General features: G+C 40.0%; 1 protein-coding gene across 1 annotated transcript in view; it reads left to right on the top strand.

The window, feature by feature from the left end:
- NTRK2 (neurotrophic receptor tyrosine kinase 2) overlaps positions 1–18,659 on the top strand; it is a 199,743-nt gene that overhangs the window by 128,519 nt on the left and 52,565 nt on the right. The window lies entirely within an intron of this gene.

Below are 18,659 nucleotides of genomic sequence, written 5' to 3'. Positions count from 1 at the left end.
AGCTAAAGCATCTCAAGAGATAAGTTTTCCTTTTTAAGAAAGAAGAGCAATTATTTAAATGAAAATGAGCTCTTAGGAAAGATCTCAATCCTGGGTTTAAATCTTTCCTAGATTTCCACACTCTTGTAATAAGGCAAAGAAATACTAGTTCACAAGCTAGGATATAAACTCTGTGGTCACAAGCTGCCCATTACTCCCTGCCCTTGCTGGTTGAAATTCTGAGAGGCTGTGTCAGTGCTGAGCTGGACTTGGAGCTTTGCATGGCATATTAACTCCCTGGGTAACCAGGCTAAAAAGGCCATAGATCAAAGACTATTCAAACATATTCAAACCAAACCCAGCTTCTACTGTTTTCCTTGTATTTGGAATTAGCTTTTGTATTGTTGCTTTTAAGTAAATTAATGAGCCATTTAATACTGTGCAAGCTAAGCATTTCTGCATTCTGATACACTTGAATTATTCAGGTTCTTTGTGTGTGTTGTTAAGTTGTGCAAGCTGTAAGGGTGACTGTAAGTAAAATCATGCTTTTGAGCAGTTAGTACTCACTCAGCCTGCTCTACAAAAGGTTGATAGTTTGACTCATAGAATACAATAGTTTCTTCTCCCTTCCTCTTCAGCCCAATGAAAGATGGTGGCGCAAAGCATCAGGGAAAAATAATGTGAAGACTTAAGAAGTGCACCCCCTACATGAATGCAAAAAAATATGAAGTGTATTATTACATTTTATAGCAAGATTGTGGAACAAAGGAAAGTCAGTGTGAACTCTTTAACATTTTGCTTATTAACTTTAACAGGCAGCTGCTCTGTATGGGCAGAACACCATGTGTGTCCTTAGGCTTTGCTACAGGGAATAATGCCTGTGTTGTAAACATGGAGAAGAAATCTTATCTTCAGGTGCTGTTTAAGCCAGAAAGCGTGTTAAGGGTGACCCTGGTGTCATAAATACAAACTGTGAGAAACAGTTACTGAGGAAACTAATTAGACTGGACAAAACTGAACCAACATCACAAAGATGAAGCAGATATAAATCATGCTCAGACAATGGGGAAAGGAAAATACAAAAGCCTGTGACTTGCACGCACCCAAGCAATAACCAAAGACGGCTCCAGTAAGAAGTGGCACTGTGGGAGACAGAGGAGTGTACAGCTCTCCCTCTTCCAAACAAAGAGAAGGAAGGAGGGAAGGGGGGGGGAAAAGGGAAATAAAAGATAAGCAAGACAAAAGGCCTTTCACTAGGCCAATGTGTTCATTAAGTTTTCCCATTTTCCTGTTTCATCCTGACAGCCAGCTAGGCTGGTCAGGTTGAGAAGGGAATTTTACCCACACTCCTCTGTAGCACCAGTGAAGAGAACTGGAGGTTGGTGTGGCAGGGCCTTGTAACTGTGGTTTTAACTGTTTGTTGATTTGGTTTTATAGTTTTAAGCTGAAGTTTATTGCTTCTCTAGATGTTCAGGAGGGAAATCTTCTTGAATCCCTGATGGCATTTCATTATGGTCATAACTATAAAATATCTTGGATCTTTGAGAAGTGTAAAAGGATCAATAGAGTGCAAGATGAAGAACAAAAACCTCCTTTAGGTCATTTTTTATTTCTGTATCAGTCTGTGCCCTGCACCCTGAGGTCCCCACTGCTGCTTGTGCTGCTGGAGATACAAGGAGGAACATTATTAGGATGCTTGAAGAAGGGAAATTTAACAGCTGTGTTTGTGATTATCAAAGGGTCTGAGTATTTAAGAGATATCAACTTACACTGGCTGCTGAAAAGCAGAGTAGCTATTCTTCAGATTTTCTTTGTATTAGGAATATTGGTATAATAGCACCATCCTTTCTGAAGATGACATGACCCATCTTAATCCAAATGCTGGGTTCTAACACAAAAATACCATTGTATGCAAAACTTTTGCTGTTCCAAAGGATTGGTACCTAGACAAGTCTTTAGAGTAAACATAGGAATTAAAATGCAGAATCCCTCTTTCATTTTTTTCATTTTGTTCAGTCTGGGAGAGATTTTCAGAGCAATTGCTTTTAACTTACAGAATTCAGGTCAGAATGTAAAGTTTGTCGAAAGTACATTGTATTCAAATCTTGGATTTTGGTTCAAACTTCTATAACTTCATTAGATCTAGCTTACAACCTTGCTGTGCTTAGGACTGAATTTTAACTTCCATTCTTAGCATCTTTTTGGCTTGCACATGAATTTTATTGGATATGTTTCCTGGGAGTCAGAATTGGTAGTATGAGGAAAATAATCAGTGGAGCCATGTGCTGGTATGCAGGGATCCTGCACAGGCTTCTGAATGAGGCTGGCAACCAGTTCCTCATCTGGTGGCAGCCTTGGAAGAGTGGTGCCTCCATCATCATGCAAAGTGAGATGGGAATGTCCTGCTGCCTTCACCAATCACCTTGTACAGCTAGAATAATGCAGCCTTTACTGAACTATTCCATCTTCAGTACAACTCCTCCCCCTCCAGAGTTACAGGGTAGTAGCTGAGATTTTAAATGCACAGAAGTAAAGCTGTTCAAAAATAGAATCTTCCTCCCAGGGGAGATTTCAGCATTTCAAAATCACTCGCTGCTTTAAAACATTTGAGAAAGCAGAGGGCACTTGGTTCAATTTTGTCTCAAGTTTCAACTTGAAATGCTGAAATGGAAAAAAAAATGTGCGTCTTGGATAAAATTTAAATAAGTATGGTATTTTAAAATTAAATACTTTTTTAAAAAACATTTCAATTTGGGAAAATATTTCAAAAATATGAGTAAGAGTGGTTTTTGTGTATTTGTCTGAGGGGAGGGGAAGGATTTTCCCACTTTGAAATGTTAAAATTTATTTTTTGCTTTAGGAAGCAAAAAAGTAACTGAAAATCAGTATTTTTCTGCCGCCAAATATTTGAAACTTTATTTTACATCATTAACATTTTTCAGTGAGACTTTTGACTACCTTTGTGCTGAAATTAATGCTATGGCAATCAAAATCTTGAATGCCCTGACTCATGTTTAATTAATATTAGTACATTTTCTTTCATTCTGATACCAGTTTCCATTAATTTTCTTGGTGAACTTATCTGGTAAGTGACTCTAAAAGACAAAAACGGTTGTATGTTACTGCAAGTGATATCCAACAAGTCCAATCCTGCTTGGATTAAAAGGTGAAACTCCACTGAAGTCAATGGAGCTTTAAATATTGGCATCATCAGAAAATTTGTCCTTTGGAGTGCACCTGCATTGTCATATTTTGAATGCTCTTCATTCTCATGATGGACATTACTGAAGAAATCTCTTTTCAAACACTTATGCATTTATAATTTTCAAAACTCATTTCCTCAGAGAGGTCAAAAGCTCTTCTCACCACGATAGGGAGTCAATGGAAATTTCAGCATTCTGAAGTACTGCAGGTATCCAGATGCATTAAAATATTAATGCTTTTTTTTAGTTTTTCTTTTTAACCATGCTTTGTTTTTGTCATGAATCAAAAGTGGTAGAATCTAATTATTTTTTGATAGGAGGGGTGAACATTCCAGCAGGAAAAATGTCACATTAAAATCGGATTGCTTCCAACTAGTCCATAACAGAAATTCCCCCAGTGAAAAGGCCTGATCCCTGATTGCTTTGTATCACTAGTGTGATGCTATAATGCCATTTTTATACTGGGTTTTTTTGGCAATTTTCAGTACTATCTATGCAGAAAATAGATTGCAGATCTCCCCCAAAAGCCTAATGTTTTTCCTATTTGGCTGTACAGTAAAGCTGGAGTTTTTCCTCCTTACCTATGTTGATATTTTTCCTTAAAAAACAGAGAACAATTAAATTACTTAGTATTATTTCCATGCATTACTTTAGAGCCCCATGGTCCAAAGAAGACCTCACTGTGCAAAGCACTGGGGACTCTGCGGGTGCACATAACCCTTGCCTGAAGAGCTTTTGGGCTATGGCCCCACTCCTGTAACCTGGAGCTACTTGGTTGTCCTGTGGGAAGGTTACAGACCTGGGGCTTCACATACACTCAGTGAAGAACGGGGAAAGGATGCTTGGTTGTCCTGCCTGTGTGAGCAGGGAGTCCCAGTGATTAAATCCTTTGCCCCATATTACACAGGAAATCTGTGTCTGACTTGGAGGTGGAAGCCAGATCTCCTGTGTGGCACCCTTGTCCCCTGACCTATCTGTCCTTGCTCCCCACTGTCATGTTGGCCTCCAGCGCAGAAACTTCTAACCAGGGAATTTTCCATTGAGTTCTGCTGCTGATGAGTTTCTTTCTCACCAATAGGTGGAAACTGACAGCCCGGTTTCTCAGGTGACACAAGGAACGGTTCTGCCATCCCAAATGAGGCAGGAAAAACATCACGCAGAACAAGGAATTTTCCATAAGAAACTGTACCATAGCAACTGAAAAAGACGTTGAAGCACATTACACTTTCTCAGCTTGTTGCAACCTGTGCTTTGATGCAACAGGACATCAGAAAAGTGAAGACTTGGGTTTTTTGTTTTCTTTTCCTCACTTATTTCTTTGGCCAGGAGAGTGATTGCTTTAACTGGTACTGCTTGATCATAATGAATTTATTGCAAAATTGTATAACCTTTCCACATCCATCTCCAAAGTCTGTGCCAGAGCTTATGTTCTGGCATGCATTGTCATGCTATAGCTGGGGAGGGAGAGGGAACTACATCTGCACACTTCCATATGAGATCACATGCTTCTGAAATTGTAGGACAGCTAAGCAAATAGGACGCAGAAATATTTCCAACAGGCTGGTAGCTGTGCAATATAATGGCATTAAAATAAAGTTGAGTCACTAAGAAGTAGTGATATAGAAGCCAGCAAAAGTTCCTGTCTTTTTTTCTTAAGCTATCCCAAATATGATCGGCTAGTGTAACAGGAAAAACAAAATCACTGTGCAGAAATAAGTGGCTTGTGTCAGTTTGGATATAGACAAATACTTTCTGTACTAGGCATAGCATTTATTTAAAACTTTAAGGGAAATCTTTACAGGACAGATATTTATCTTCCTGAGCAGCTGCAAATTGATGTTCAGAATGAAGAAACATGAATTAACGTGATCTAAAATGCTTAAGTGAGAAAACATGGGGAAATCTGTTTAGCACTACTAATCAGCTGAGGTCTGGAGATCCCCTTTCTTTTGAATGGAAGCAGTTTAGTCATCTTCCTTTTCTTTCAATTTTTTAGAGTTGATGCTGTATCCTGCCCGTATTTTATCTCTCCCCTGTGTTCCTTCTCAATAAACTCCACAGTGTGGATCATCCTCCTCTCCTGTATACCTGCAGATATTAATTACTGGGTGGAGAACTGCAGCAAGGAACACATTTTCTATGTGTGCAATGTCTTTTCATTCAAACTCACAACCTGTTCAGTTTCTGAAGCATTTCTGTGGTAATATGCTCCTCATTTCTTTGAGACTGTTGGTTTCGGGTTCCTCTCAATGTCAGTGACAAGTCTGTCACTGCTTTGGTAAAGTTATATCAGAATCATGCTGAACTGGACTTGAATTAAAAATGCTGTACTGGAGCAGGATTTGTTACAGCTGTCCTTAACTAGAACTTCCAGCAGGATCTATAAGTGAAAGCACAGCTCCATTTGGACAGTAGCAAGGATAATGCAGATTTTTCAAACTTCTTGCTCGTGGCTACTGTCTAGCTTTCAACTTAGCTAATTATGGGTTAAAATACCTTTTAAAATAGTCTTGAGATTTTTCATAATGGCATTGTTCCAGTGCTTAGCTAGAATAGACCTCATTAGGATGCAATTTACAATTTTTCCCAGTTTCCACAACAATTGGCATTTCAAAAGCCTACTTGGCCCAATATGAAGGCAAATGATACTAGTAGCTCCTGTTCAGAAATCATTATTTGTTTACATCTGTGAAGGTGTGGAAAGAGAGCTACTGCAAGTAGGTTTGAAGTGCTGGTTGTGGTATGCTAATGCCTGAGGGCCTGTCTATTTTTATGGAGGACAGTACATAAAATACTGTAAACTAACAACATCTAACAACATACAGACTGGAATAAGCAAAGAATTAGAGCACAGGTAGCAGCAGACCTCACATTTTCCTTTGTTCATGGCAAGTTTGGTTTTCTGGGTTTTTTTTTAATGTGTCTTAAATTAGAGGATGCTGTGAGTTTCTTAATCACTTTCTTCGGCAGTTTCTCATTGTGACAGTTAATCTGGAAGAACTCCACTTGTTTTCCCAGCTCACATTTTGTGAGTGAGGATTGCTTTCATGGCATACAAGAGAGCACTGAATGCAAAGCAAGAGAAGCAGTGGTTTTGAATCTTTTTTTCTGAATATATTCTTTCTGATTTATTTTATTTTTGAGTGCACTTTAAGGAGGTCAGAATCAGTAAAATTACATGAAAGACCTTTTTGCAGCCAAATTCATATCTGAAGAGTTTCCACTTGAGATTTTGAAATTAAGAAAGTGATGGCAGCTAGGCAGCTAGGAGTTTGTGCCATTGTTTTCAAAATATACCAAATAAGAACCTTGATGAATCCATAATTTACACTTTATAGCTTTGTGACACTGTTCAAGTAGAAAGTAACTAAAGTATTAAAAATCCTCACCACTATTATGAAATAACTAGGTATGCATTTCTGGCCTTATTTTCTAGGTGGGGAGAGCAGTCATAAAGGGATTCACTCAGCAGAAGCCTCATAAGAGTTGTTTGCCAAAACCCTGATGACAAATACCTTTTCATGTGTGTGTGTGTGTGTGTGTGTGTATCTAGGTTTCAGAAGCAAACAGTGTTATCTCTCTGTAGTCTCTGTGTAAGGAAAAATGCAAATCAGTGATGGTTATTTTTGCAGTTAGAGCCTGCTATATTCTTGGCACATGTGGCTGAATTACTGTTCTCTTACTGAAGAAAATGTTGCAAGAATGGAAGAATAAATACGGCAAGCAATGTTGAAAGCAATGCACTGGTCTATAGGTTAGTTGAGAGTTGTATGTGGGAAAACACTAGAAAAACTACCCAGAAAATCTTGACATTGGTTTATAAATAATTATGCTAGCTTCCGACCCTTCCTTCTCATTAGAATTCTGAAGGACAGGCTAGAAACACAGAGCCTTGGAAATTGCCTATGAGCCATTTTGTGGATGTTGGACTACTAAAGGCAAAGCATCCCTCCAGCCTGACAACAGACTTCAGCCAAGTCCCTCCTAAAAGCAAGTGTGCAGCTGCCCTCCTGCTGGCGGTGGTCTCGCAGGAGGCAGCATTAATAAACGCTGCCTGCAAAGAGGTCTGTCAAGGTACCCTGCTGACATCTTGGCGTAACAACACCTCGGTGTTTTGGCTAAGTGCGGATCAGGGCGGATCAAAGGACAACACCCAGTTCCTTAGCCGCAAATGTCAGTTCGAGCGGCTCCAGACAAGAATGCATCATTTTCACTAGTAACAGTAAAAATCATGGTAATTTTTACTGTTTCCTTTACTGATAAGCACTCGGGGTACTCTGCTATTACAGTGCAACAAATGTAGCAGCTGTTTGTGTTGGGTACTGCTGCTTAAAATGTTTCCCCAAGTATCTGAGTATGTAGGTAACTTTGTTATTTGTTGCTCTGGGAGAGGACTTGAACTTCAGGAGGAAGGGGAAAAAACACGCACATTTCGCCTGTCTTAGTCGTGTGCAGATTAAAGTTGCTGTAAATATCATGGTGTGCAGTAGTTGGAACAAAAGAGTTTTGTTTTTTTTAAGAGCAGTAGTCATGTAGATGCTGGGTGAGAAAACAACTTTTCTGGTCCATGCATTTTTGGTGTCTTACAGAGACTGCTAGAATTACATTTGCATTGATTTCAGTCTACAACCAGTATTAAAGAAGATTCAACTGAAAGTACTTTCCAAATATAAAGAGCACAGGGGACAAAGAGACTATGATTTATGGTGACATCTATTAAGCTTTTACAGAATATCGTGTGTATACTAGCTATCAACATAAAATGAACTGGTACTAATTGGTCAAAGTTGCCAACGCAGTCTGGTTATGAGTGTAACAATCTTCTTTAGGTCACATTCATTATGCTGACATTGTATGTCAGATCCTGAATAAAGTTCATTCAGCCATTTCTGCCGTTCTTCTTGTTTGCCCTGCTATGTATGCGTGCTGCCATCTGTGAGAGTTCATGTTTTGGCCAAGACTGGGTCTGTGTGCTTTGGGAAATGTATGTCTCGGGTATCTGCCCAGTGGCCACTTCTCCAGCAACAGTGTGACTGTGGGAGGGCATCCTTTGATTGAATCATGCCTGGTGTTTTCCTCATTCTTGGACACTGACTGGAACAAAGTGTTCAAAGCTCTTTCTTCCTCCCTTTCCTCTTCTTTTTTTTTTTTCTCTCTCTCTCTCTCTCTTTCTGTCTTTCAGTTCCATGCTTCAGAAGGCTGTTAACTGGGTTCATTACTGTGTGATAAATCAGCACTAAACTTTTATGCATTTTGCTTCGTTTGGGCAGCTCCTGTTCCTTAGTGACAGCTGGTTGGCTCAGCACACTATAATTAGTCAAAACCAAGATACTTTAAGGTAGGAAAAGCATATTGGCAGACTGAATTTGTCCTCAAAAGTCATCATGGGCCACAGCTTTAAAAGATCCATTTTGTGGTGGTTGTTTTGTCACTGTTGGTACTGGGGCTCTGACAGTTCACTATCACACCGGGTCCTGTGGGAAGCTGTTGTTATCCTAAAGGAGTACAGGTCTTTGTTTTTCATTAGCTGCTGACATACTGTATAGTTAACTTTTGATTAATGTATCTGTGTTCATTCTCTTTCTCTAAAATAAAATTGTATTGATATGTGGGAGGGGATTTGTAGTTGTTAGTGAGAATTTACAAAGGCCTTATTTAAACAGAGTCTGAAGGAAACCTTGCTGAGAAACAGACCTGTGAGTTTGCTGTCTGCAGCGGAACCAAGGCACTTGCTGATGCTGCTTTAGTCATACCTCCATTTGACAGAGTGTCTGCATGCTGACTGAGTGACTGGTGCCTGGCTGTCCGCAGCCACGGGGGCATACAGGGCAAGGTAGAGCCTCTGATCCACTGAAGGGCAAGTGGCCCTGGGCTGCATGTTGTGCAGGTCTGTCGCAAGGATCTGGACATTATGGAGTCTTCTGCTCCCTCACTAAATTTATTTCAGCAAGCTATAGAATTCGTCCTTACTTATCTGAAATGTAGAGAAACATAATTTCAACTGACAGTTAACACAATCCAGAGCTTAAGTGAGTGAAAGGAGATTTCATATACTCTTTGCTGCATCTGTTAGTTAGGTGTGTCAATTTTCATGTTACATGAAAATAACATGCAGAGAGAAGAGAAGAGAAGAGAAGAGAAGAGAAGAGAAGAGAAGAGAAGAGAAGAGAAGAGAAGAGAAGAGAAGAGAAGAGAAGAGAAGAGAAGAGAAGAAGAGAAGAGAAGAGAAAGAAGAGAAAATATGTGACTTTTCTTTTGCAAGAGAAATGGTCTGGGAAGGTACTCCTGTTCCCACTGACAAGTCACAGTTTTCTTTTCTCACTTTATCGTGGGGCAGGGTGGGTTTTCTATTAGGGCAATTAGAATAGGCACTCATCTTGCTGCAAATATGGCTGGACTATAGTTTAGTGTAGTTTGCAGATAATTTCCAAGTAGGAGTACCACTGTTTGCTTAACTAAAGCTCAGTGCAAGAAACGTGGCACAGTTTAATTTGCATCCTTCCCTAGGATTTGGGGGAGGTTGTCAGACCTTGAAGAATGATGAGAAGTCACCCAAACTGTAGAAACCTCATGGCCTTTACACACGGAATAATTCTTTTGCATAAACATATACTTTATGATATTAGTCCTTTGAATGATGCAGGACAGAAGAGCCAGGTCAGCAGAGGAGGTGATGAGTGGTCTGCAATAAGCAATAAAATCTTTTCAAACCTGAAAAATTAAGCACGTTTGTGTGGAAACAGAGAAAGGGTTTTTTTTCCCAGCACATTTGTGTTGGGAAGACAAAAGAAAAGTCATCTTTTCTTTGCAATTGTTTAGGCTCTGATCCTGAAAAGCCCTCAGCATGTCCAGTCTTGCAAACTCTTTGTGACTCCATTTGGTTGACCTAAAAGTGAAATCTTGCAGGTCTTTTTGTTCGAAGGTAGTACAATCTAAATAATCTTCTGACTGCATTGTGGCTGCTGTAGAGGTATCTGTCACAGTCCAGTGGTAAAGATGAATTTTCTGGGTGTGCCCTGCATGCATGTACTGCCAATTACATCATAAGCACTGGAATTCTGGAATAGTAGCAGGGCCAAGGGGAAAATGCCCTCTGGGGACATAAGCCTCTGTATATGGCATGTCCTAACAAAAAGGTGTGCCAGCCTGGCAGGGAAACAAAAGCAGTGCAAGTGCCTCACCATGGAAGAAGGCAGAAATGCTGAAGGACGGCAAGTCTGTAAAAGGGAATAGCTGCTTGTCCAGGTTTGTTCACCTTTTGTGATGCTTTGGTCTTCTCTGCTGTCACATGGATCTGGGGCAGTATAATGGTTGGTGCTAACCCCTTCTGTGTCCCCATAGGACAGGGCAAACTGATGTTCTTTCCCATGTCAGTGTGTTGGAAGACTTGAGACTTGTTTTTTCTTCTTCCTGATGAGTTTGTTTTTCAGTAAATAATGCAGGGTGAGGAAGATTTTAAAATTTTGTTTGTTTGCAGTGTCCAGTGTCTTTATGAGTCATTTGGGGGTCCTCCTTAGAGATGGCTAAACGCTTCATTTTCTTTGTGTTTAAAGACCACTTTTGGCAAAACCCAGGAAAGAGGGAGGTATGCACAGAATCAGAAGAACAAATAACCATGTAGCAGCAAAGCTCTAACTGTGTGCAGTTAAGGAAGCAGGCAGAGACTGACTGAGCCTTCTGCTTAGAGGACGCGTTTATTTCAATTGGCTCAAAGAAAGCAAAGCATAAGATAAAAATGCATAAAATTCAGCTTTCCTCACAGAAGGACACACAGTGCATTGCAAGTCTGATAGAACTGTAAAAGGAACTGGGGAAAAAAATTAGGAAAAGGGTGAATAATATATTCAAAAGTGATCTATAAGACTGGGTTCTGTCATGCTCCTCTAATGTTTTCTCTAATGTTCCCTTTTCTTTCTATGCTCAATTAGCTGCAGCAGGGCAGACCTACTCACTTAACATGGCTGATCAGATGCTATGCTATCTTTCAGAAAGATAGTTCGGCAAAAGGTAAAGACTGAGTATGTGCTTAACTTTTAAATAAGGGGATAGAATTCCAACTGTGAGCCAAGCATATGGTTTATTCCTTCACAAGCTTGAAAGCTCTGTTTACTTTTCTTAGTTCCTTTTGAAAGACCACCAGTAAAACACTTCTGTACTCACTCATGTAGAGCTATGAAATTATTTCCTTTTTCTTTTAAAACTAGAAGAGAAAAGGCAAAGCAGAGAAATGTACATCAAAAATGGTGCAATCTCCTTTGAATTTCATCTAAATACCCAATTACACCATGCTTGAATACAGCTCAGTCTCTGGATGTAAGTTTCTCTCAGGTCCTGCTTCTCAGACTGGCACCCTGGGATGCTTTTCAGACTATGTCTATATCTGAAAACAGAGATAGAAAAGAGTTAATGTTTAGAAGACAGTATATTTATTAGCCCTTTCCCCTCTGCAAGTGTCTATGATATGAGATATGCTACATGGTATTTCTCCATCCTTTGCCAAGTACTTCTATTTCTGTAGCACAGATTTCTAAAGATTAGCATACTATGGAGGGAAAGGATTTCTGTGTCTGAACTAAGAGAAGGCTGGTCATGGTGAAATCATTGTCTCCTGTTAAACATGGAAGATACACCAGATTTTCCACCATAAAACAATACTAACAGGTTTCGTACAGCAGCTCACACAAAATAGCCTCTAAGCTGTATGATCATTAACCTTTTGGAAGAAGTGAATTGAGATTGGCATTTATAAATTAAGTGTATACATCCCTGCAAAGGCAGTGTTTGGTCAAAATTCCAGCACAGTTTTCTGCTTAAAGCTGGTTTACCATGCTGTGCTGGAAAGCTTTTAATAGGCTGGAAGCATCATAGAATGAGAAATGCAGCATGATTACTATATGCTACTTTTTCTGAAAATAGAATGCCAAATTCAGCTTTCAGCTATCCTGATATATCCCAATTGTTTTAGGATGTAAAAGATCAGTTTTATGTTGGTAGAGCTTGAAGGTCTTGTGCATCTTAGTTTTAATATGCAAAGCCAAGTTCATGTGTGGATAAACTGTTGACTTCTTTTTTTTTTTTTTTCCTGAAGGGTGAATTTAGTTCATAAGACTCATGCATTTAAAACAATGATAGCATTTTCATCAGAATTTATTCTTAAGTAATGCTTATTTAAGTATGAGGATCTAATTAAGTATGGCATCATGGCTATCTGTATCCAAGCTGAGAGGATCTTGGCCAACTAAACCAAGTCAATTGCTGTGAAAAAAAAAGAGTAAAGTAAAATTCCTCATCAGGAATCAAATAGTAACGCCAAAAGACAGCAAACACTCACATTTCAGACAGAGAAGAGCCATGCCAGCTACAGCAAAATGAATTTACAGTGGACAAGAGCTGTGGTCCCTGTGCTGCTTTGGGCAGGTGGGAGAGAGCTGGGTACTCTCCAAAGAGTTGCAGCACTGTGTCACAAAAGGAAGCCAAATTCTAACATGGGAAAATAGAAATTCTGGGGTTTAAATACAGATCCTGTGAGGACCGAAATTGTAAATAAAGCAACTGAAAGGTTAAGCTGTAGCAATCACGTATTTATTTGATTTTCCAGATGTAGCTCCAGACAAGTAGGAAGTAAGTGCCTGGGAATTATGCCATTCCTGTGACAGTCACTTGTTTGCCTTTCATAAATGCCTCCAGTTCTTCCAGGAAGATCACTTCCTATTCAACTTGGCCATCAAATGTCTCCTTAAGGCCCACTTAGGATCCGATGTCAGTGAGAAACCAGACAAATCACCCAAGGATAACTGTTTTACAGCTGTTGAATTAAACTCCGTTTTTTTCAAAGATGCAAAATCAGACTCCAAGTGCTTCAGGAGCTGTACTTGCACAGGTAATGCGACAAGGCCCAAGCACCTTTCTGGCCTTGCTCTTCTGTGAATACTCCCTAATCAGTTTTCTATAGCCTGTACCAGCACCTTTCATTTAGAGCAGGGTACCTGAGGTACTGACAGGAGATTTTCTGTCACCTTATTTTACTTCTGTTGAAGAGGTGTGAGTTGATTCTCATCTGTGGACTATTATGTATGTATATAGAGATATACACACACATTTATATATACACATACATATATAAAGAAAAATTATATATGTATATGAAAACATTGTTTGTTTGCACCAACACCTGGGCACAATTGTTGCTGATATATGGTAAAAAGCACACAACAATAGCACTACAAAAAAACTTTAAATTTAAATAGGTCAAATAATCAGAAATATACCACTGAGCTTCACCGATTTCTGCACCCAGGCAAGGCTGACAAGTTAAAAGGTTAAAAAAAAAAATTCTTGGCTCTTATTGCCATGTTAGAGAGTAGATATCTCAATATGCCAAAATTTCTATTCTGGCAATAGCTTGTAGAAACTGTAGATGTGCTGCTATTGCAAAATCCAATGGCCATCAATCTAGACTTGCTGCTTGCTCTTTTTAGTGAATTTGTATCTTTTTAGTGAATTTGTATCCTTCTGCTCTAGGATTCCAATAGAAATTCCACTCCTCCTTTTATGTCAATGGCAAATACTGTATAAATTTGATATACTATCTAAACAATCATTTGGCCATTTACACCTGTTTTTTCCTAGCAAGGTCTTAGGAATAGTTCAGTCCACAATTGTAATAGAAATAGTGGGAAAAGGAATGAAGAAATTTGCAAAACAGCTTTCTGTGGGACTTCACATTAGATTGCAAGTTGAGTCTTTTCTGTGACTGCCTTTTTCTTATGCACTGGTGAGTATGTTTATAATAGCACCTTGCATGTTTTCTTGGCATCTTGAAGGTTCTCATTCTCTTCTCAAGAGTCCTGTCACAACAAATTTCATCAGGACTGTCCCACATGTGTACCACTAGTGGTATTTTGAGCAGTATCCTCAGAAGCAGACTCAGCAGCATTTGGAACCTACAGCATTTCTGATATTTTAATGGGCTGAGGTCTTCAAGATGAGACACTCACATGCATACCACATAATGTAATTTTTGCACTCCTTAGGAAATCCAGCCTTAAATGGACTAGTGTAACCTATGGACGTGCAGAGATACAGGGAACTGATTCTATGTTTTTATCACATCCTTGAGGCGAGTGGCTTTTAGCTGGGAAAAAACAACTGGAAACAACTTTATTCCAAAGGACATTGGAAAGTTTTCCATAGAAAAGTCGTGAAAATTACTGGTGAACTGGAGAAAGTGTTTTCCAGGGGGGAAGAGCTTCTGTATTTTTGCCTAACCAAGCAATAAGGGTGTTGATTACACATATTTAATACCAGACCTTAAAAGGCGGCTCAAACTATCAGAGAAAGTCTCCTAAACCCAAGGGAGGGAGATGCAAGCCAGACAAGTTAATGACTGAGTCAAAGAAAAAGGCAGGCATTTTTATTGGCAATGAAATTATTACACATGAAAGCCAGTGGATAGTTCAGACTTTCAAATCAGGACTGGCACAGTCTCTTTCTGGAGGCAGTCTTTTGCCATGTACAAGTCATTTAGCTCAATATTATGCTCCATGCAGTTTAGAAGGTCAGCTTAGATGGTGTAATGGCCACATGGGGTGGTAAAATGTTAAGACGTATTGTTTGTGACTGAGGGGAAGCACTTTCACTCTGTCACACTTCATTTTTTAATTATGGGCAAAAAATCATAATAATTTATCCTGCTATCCATGGCTGGATTCACTTGCATCCAACTCAGGGAATTCCATGTGGTGAGGTGATCCTGAGTTGCCTGTTCCGCTGGAACCCATTCCAGAATGTGGTGTGACCCTCTCTGTTCAGCATCACCATCAAAGGTAAGTTAGCTGGGGAGGGCAGTGCCATGCCTGCAGAATTGCATCATTTCCAGTGTGACGTGATGTCTGCTAGTGAGTGAAATATCTAGAAATCTAACTCTGTTGGTCAGATGCCTCTGAGACCATGAGATGAGAAAGGAGAGTTTTTCTGCCATTGTGCTCCCTGTTGCTCTCTGGTTCCCTGAGGTCATTGATGGGAGACCCCTGCTTCTGAGGGTAGGGCTGTGTGGGTATTATTTTAACATAACAGCCTCTTTTCAGCATTTACCCTTATTTAATTCGCTTTGTCTTGCTTTGTATTTTATATGTCATTTTTCCTTGAAGTGTTTCATCTCAACTTAGCTTTTAGCTTAATGGAATGTATTTTTTTACAGTAATCAGTCAAGATTTTAAACCAGAGATGATGTGCTCTTAAAAGTACAATGGCAGGTCAAATGCAATTGCCATTTAGAATCAAAAGGAGGAAAACACTTTACTATCATTTGAATGTTTGTGTACCTTTCCCTGCGAGACAGGGAGATGACCTGTGAGAGTGTTATGAGATGATTTCTTTGTTTATGCCACCCCTTTAGCCGAATTCTGCTTTGTTTCTTAAACATAAATCCAGGATAATCTCTTGGATTTTAACAGAGATAATTTGCTTTATCCTGATAGTAACTGAAAGCAGATCTTGACCTGAATTTTCCAGTTTATCTCCTGCTCAGGTATCATCCCACTGAAGATGGTGTCATTATGGTTGGGGCCCTGAGTGTGCTAAACGGATTTTTTCCTTAGCTCACATATCCATCACATCATATGTGTTTGATATACTTACATTGTTCTTACATTTAATCTCTGCCCATTTAGTCATACTTATGGTCATTTTTTATTTGTTTAGTAACTCAGCGCAGCTCAAAAAGGTAACAGAAATGGATAGAACATAACAAGTTGCAAATACATTCTGTGCAGACCTCTTCTGTGCCTTGCCATGTTTCAGCTTTTACAGTTTGGTTTATGGGATGGGTTGTTTATTCAAATGGTTGGTTTATATAAGCGTGTTTAACAGCAGCTGTAAGCATACTACAGAGAAGTATTGGGTATGTTTCTTATTTATTCTTACTCTATTGTTTGTAAAGTCCTCCAGAAGCTTCACAAAAAACTCCTTTGTACTGCTAGGGCAAATATTAGCAGTATGGTGGGCTCAAAATGGAGAGGACCCACACTAAATTCAGACTGTCTTCATCACTGAGTCTTTGGCAGCTGTGGACAGAACAAAATGAAAAACTGCCTTTGCTGGAGCTTTTCTATTGATGGGAGTAGGATAGGTCCTCAGCCAGCTTCCTTTCTATGGGATCTGTGTACTTTTTGAGATGATGACACTGGTGCATGGAACTGAACTTCTACCTCTGGTAAAGGAAGAGAGGCATTCTCTTTCCCTCTGCTTCACTAGTATCCTCCTGGCAATACTAGTGAAGCAGAGGGAAAGAAAATTGCCCAAGAGGCAGGTTTGGATGACAAGTTTATAGGGGATAGGGGATAGTACTCATTTATTATCAAGCATTTTTAAAGCTCCGGTGATGAGATGTGCCACACTCCAGAGCTCCAGTGGCATACCAGGGCAGCAGTCCTTTGGCTCTGCTGGTCTGCCTTGTGACCCGTATTAGCAGAGGCAAGGGATGTTGGTTAGCTTGTGTCCACAGGGAGAAGGTGTGTTTTGGTTCAGGCCTATCTTTTGCTGGCCGTGTTTTGGGTTTTGCTTGGAAAGCCAGTGCTGAGGAGGAAATGAAATAAAAAGCAAATTCCTACTGACTGCAGGGGGTCTGCTCAGGTAGCTGGCCAAACAAAACACAACCATGATGAAACTTAATCTTATGCTAGACCAGTGTGTGACAAGAGTAAAAAATGTAGGTACTGTGCAGTCTCATTTCATGTGTACTTCGCTGGCAATGAGACGTATGGCCTCTCCTGGAAGGCTTGGCATTGGAAAAGGAGGCTGTTAATGTCCCCCCTGCAGCTACCAGCTGTGGGAAAAGCAGAAAAGCCTGGTGAGTCTGGCGGGCTGTAGGGAGAATCCAGCCTTCCCCACTCTATGCACAGGATGTGAGGGGCCTGCTGGCATGCTGGCCAGGAGCCTTCTGGCAGTTGCCAGCTGGGTCTGGTGCAGATCTACTCCTCAGGTGTGCTGCCCACCTCATGATGGCAGATGCAGGATGGATCTCTTGCTCTCCAAGCTTGCTCCAGCACCAGGTTTCCCTCCTGTCCACACACATGGATCTGAAGTGTATTTACATGCAGTGCGCTCAGATTAGATTGCTGTAGGCTTAGGGTGTGGGGGACACATATTCTTCTCTTGTAGACTGTGGTACTTTTCTCCAACTGCTGGTGATAGGAATAGGGACAAGCTGTGCCATTTCTCCCTGCTGATGTTATCATCAGCACTCCATTTTTCATCCTCTACACATGGAGACAAGGTGTTTTTTGTGTAAGTGGTCACCTCAGTTGGAAGAGGCATGTGGCCAAGTGTGGAGGCAAGAGCTGAATAGGTCCTAAATTACTGGCTGGTCCCTGCAGTTAAGCAGCCAAGGTGAGATTTTCACCCTTGCAGAAGCCAGCCTGATGCCTGTTCACTGCTATTCAGTTCTCTGTGTTTAGAATTTAAGTTGCAAATGGGCTTCTTCCAGGCAGGGTTACATCTCAGTGTTTGAAAAGACAGCTAAGTGCAATGAGACTAAAATCATCAGCAGATGCTGTCTGGATTGTACAGTTTCAGCAACACAAGCCGTCCAACCTATTTGCAGATAAACTGCCCTTAGATTGGCTTTATTTAGCTTGAACATTGCAAATTGATAACATATTCTACAAAATCTAGTACAGTATTTTAAATATTAAAGGTTTTAATGGACGCTTTTGCTGAAAGGAGAATGTAAAATAAGTTTAAAAAATGTTCATGGATTTCAGTGTTTGAATCGATTTATTCTGGGCAGCAACTGAACTAGTTGTGTACTTTTGTCCACTAGTTCATGGATTTTTTTGTTGTCCACTATGTTGACTAAAACCTTTACCCATCTTTTATTTCTATAACTCAGATCAGTGCTGTAAATCATAATGTGAGAACAACATTTCTTACCATATTGTAACTATAGCGTAGCACAAAGTGGGAAAACAGTTGAACAAGAGGTAAGTAAACCAGAGTGTTAAGTTGCATTTAGTTGAAAGAGGACACATTTGGTTTTCTTGGTTTAGGTTAATTTTAAAACTTTTTTGATTTGGACAAGAGAGTTCTGCTATTGTTAAAGGTAGAAAGCTAGAAGAAGTATGAGAAGGGTTTGGTTTGTTTTGTGATTCACTGTCATAATGTTTTTTTTTTAAAGTAGCATTGGCTCTTACGTATGCTCTGCAGCAGTCATCCTAACATGATGATAAATGGCCTGTTCCCAGGTGACTCTTAATTCCATGTCTTCTTATCCAGCAAATTTACCGCCCTCCAAATATAAATATATGAACTCAGTCTTTTGGCACAAAGCAGTAAAAAAAGGCATGTGGGCTCTTCGATTCTTTCCCCAGTATGCACCCTACTTTACAGGCAATCCTACCTCCATGTGGCTGTAAACGTGGACTCCATCCCATCCTGGACTGCAGCTCTCTTCTGACCTCCATTTTGTCTTCTTTTCAC

The sequence above is a fragment of the Lichenostomus cassidix genome, chromosome Z, assembly GCF_008360975.1.
Source record: "Lichenostomus cassidix isolate B80296 chromosome Z, HeHo_3.0, whole genome shotgun sequence".
Taxonomy (NCBI): domain Eukaryota; kingdom Metazoa; phylum Chordata; class Aves; order Passeriformes; family Meliphagidae; genus Lichenostomus; species Lichenostomus cassidix.
The sequence above is the reverse complement of the archived record's forward strand: the minus strand, read 5'-3'. Positions and strand labels throughout refer to the sequence as shown.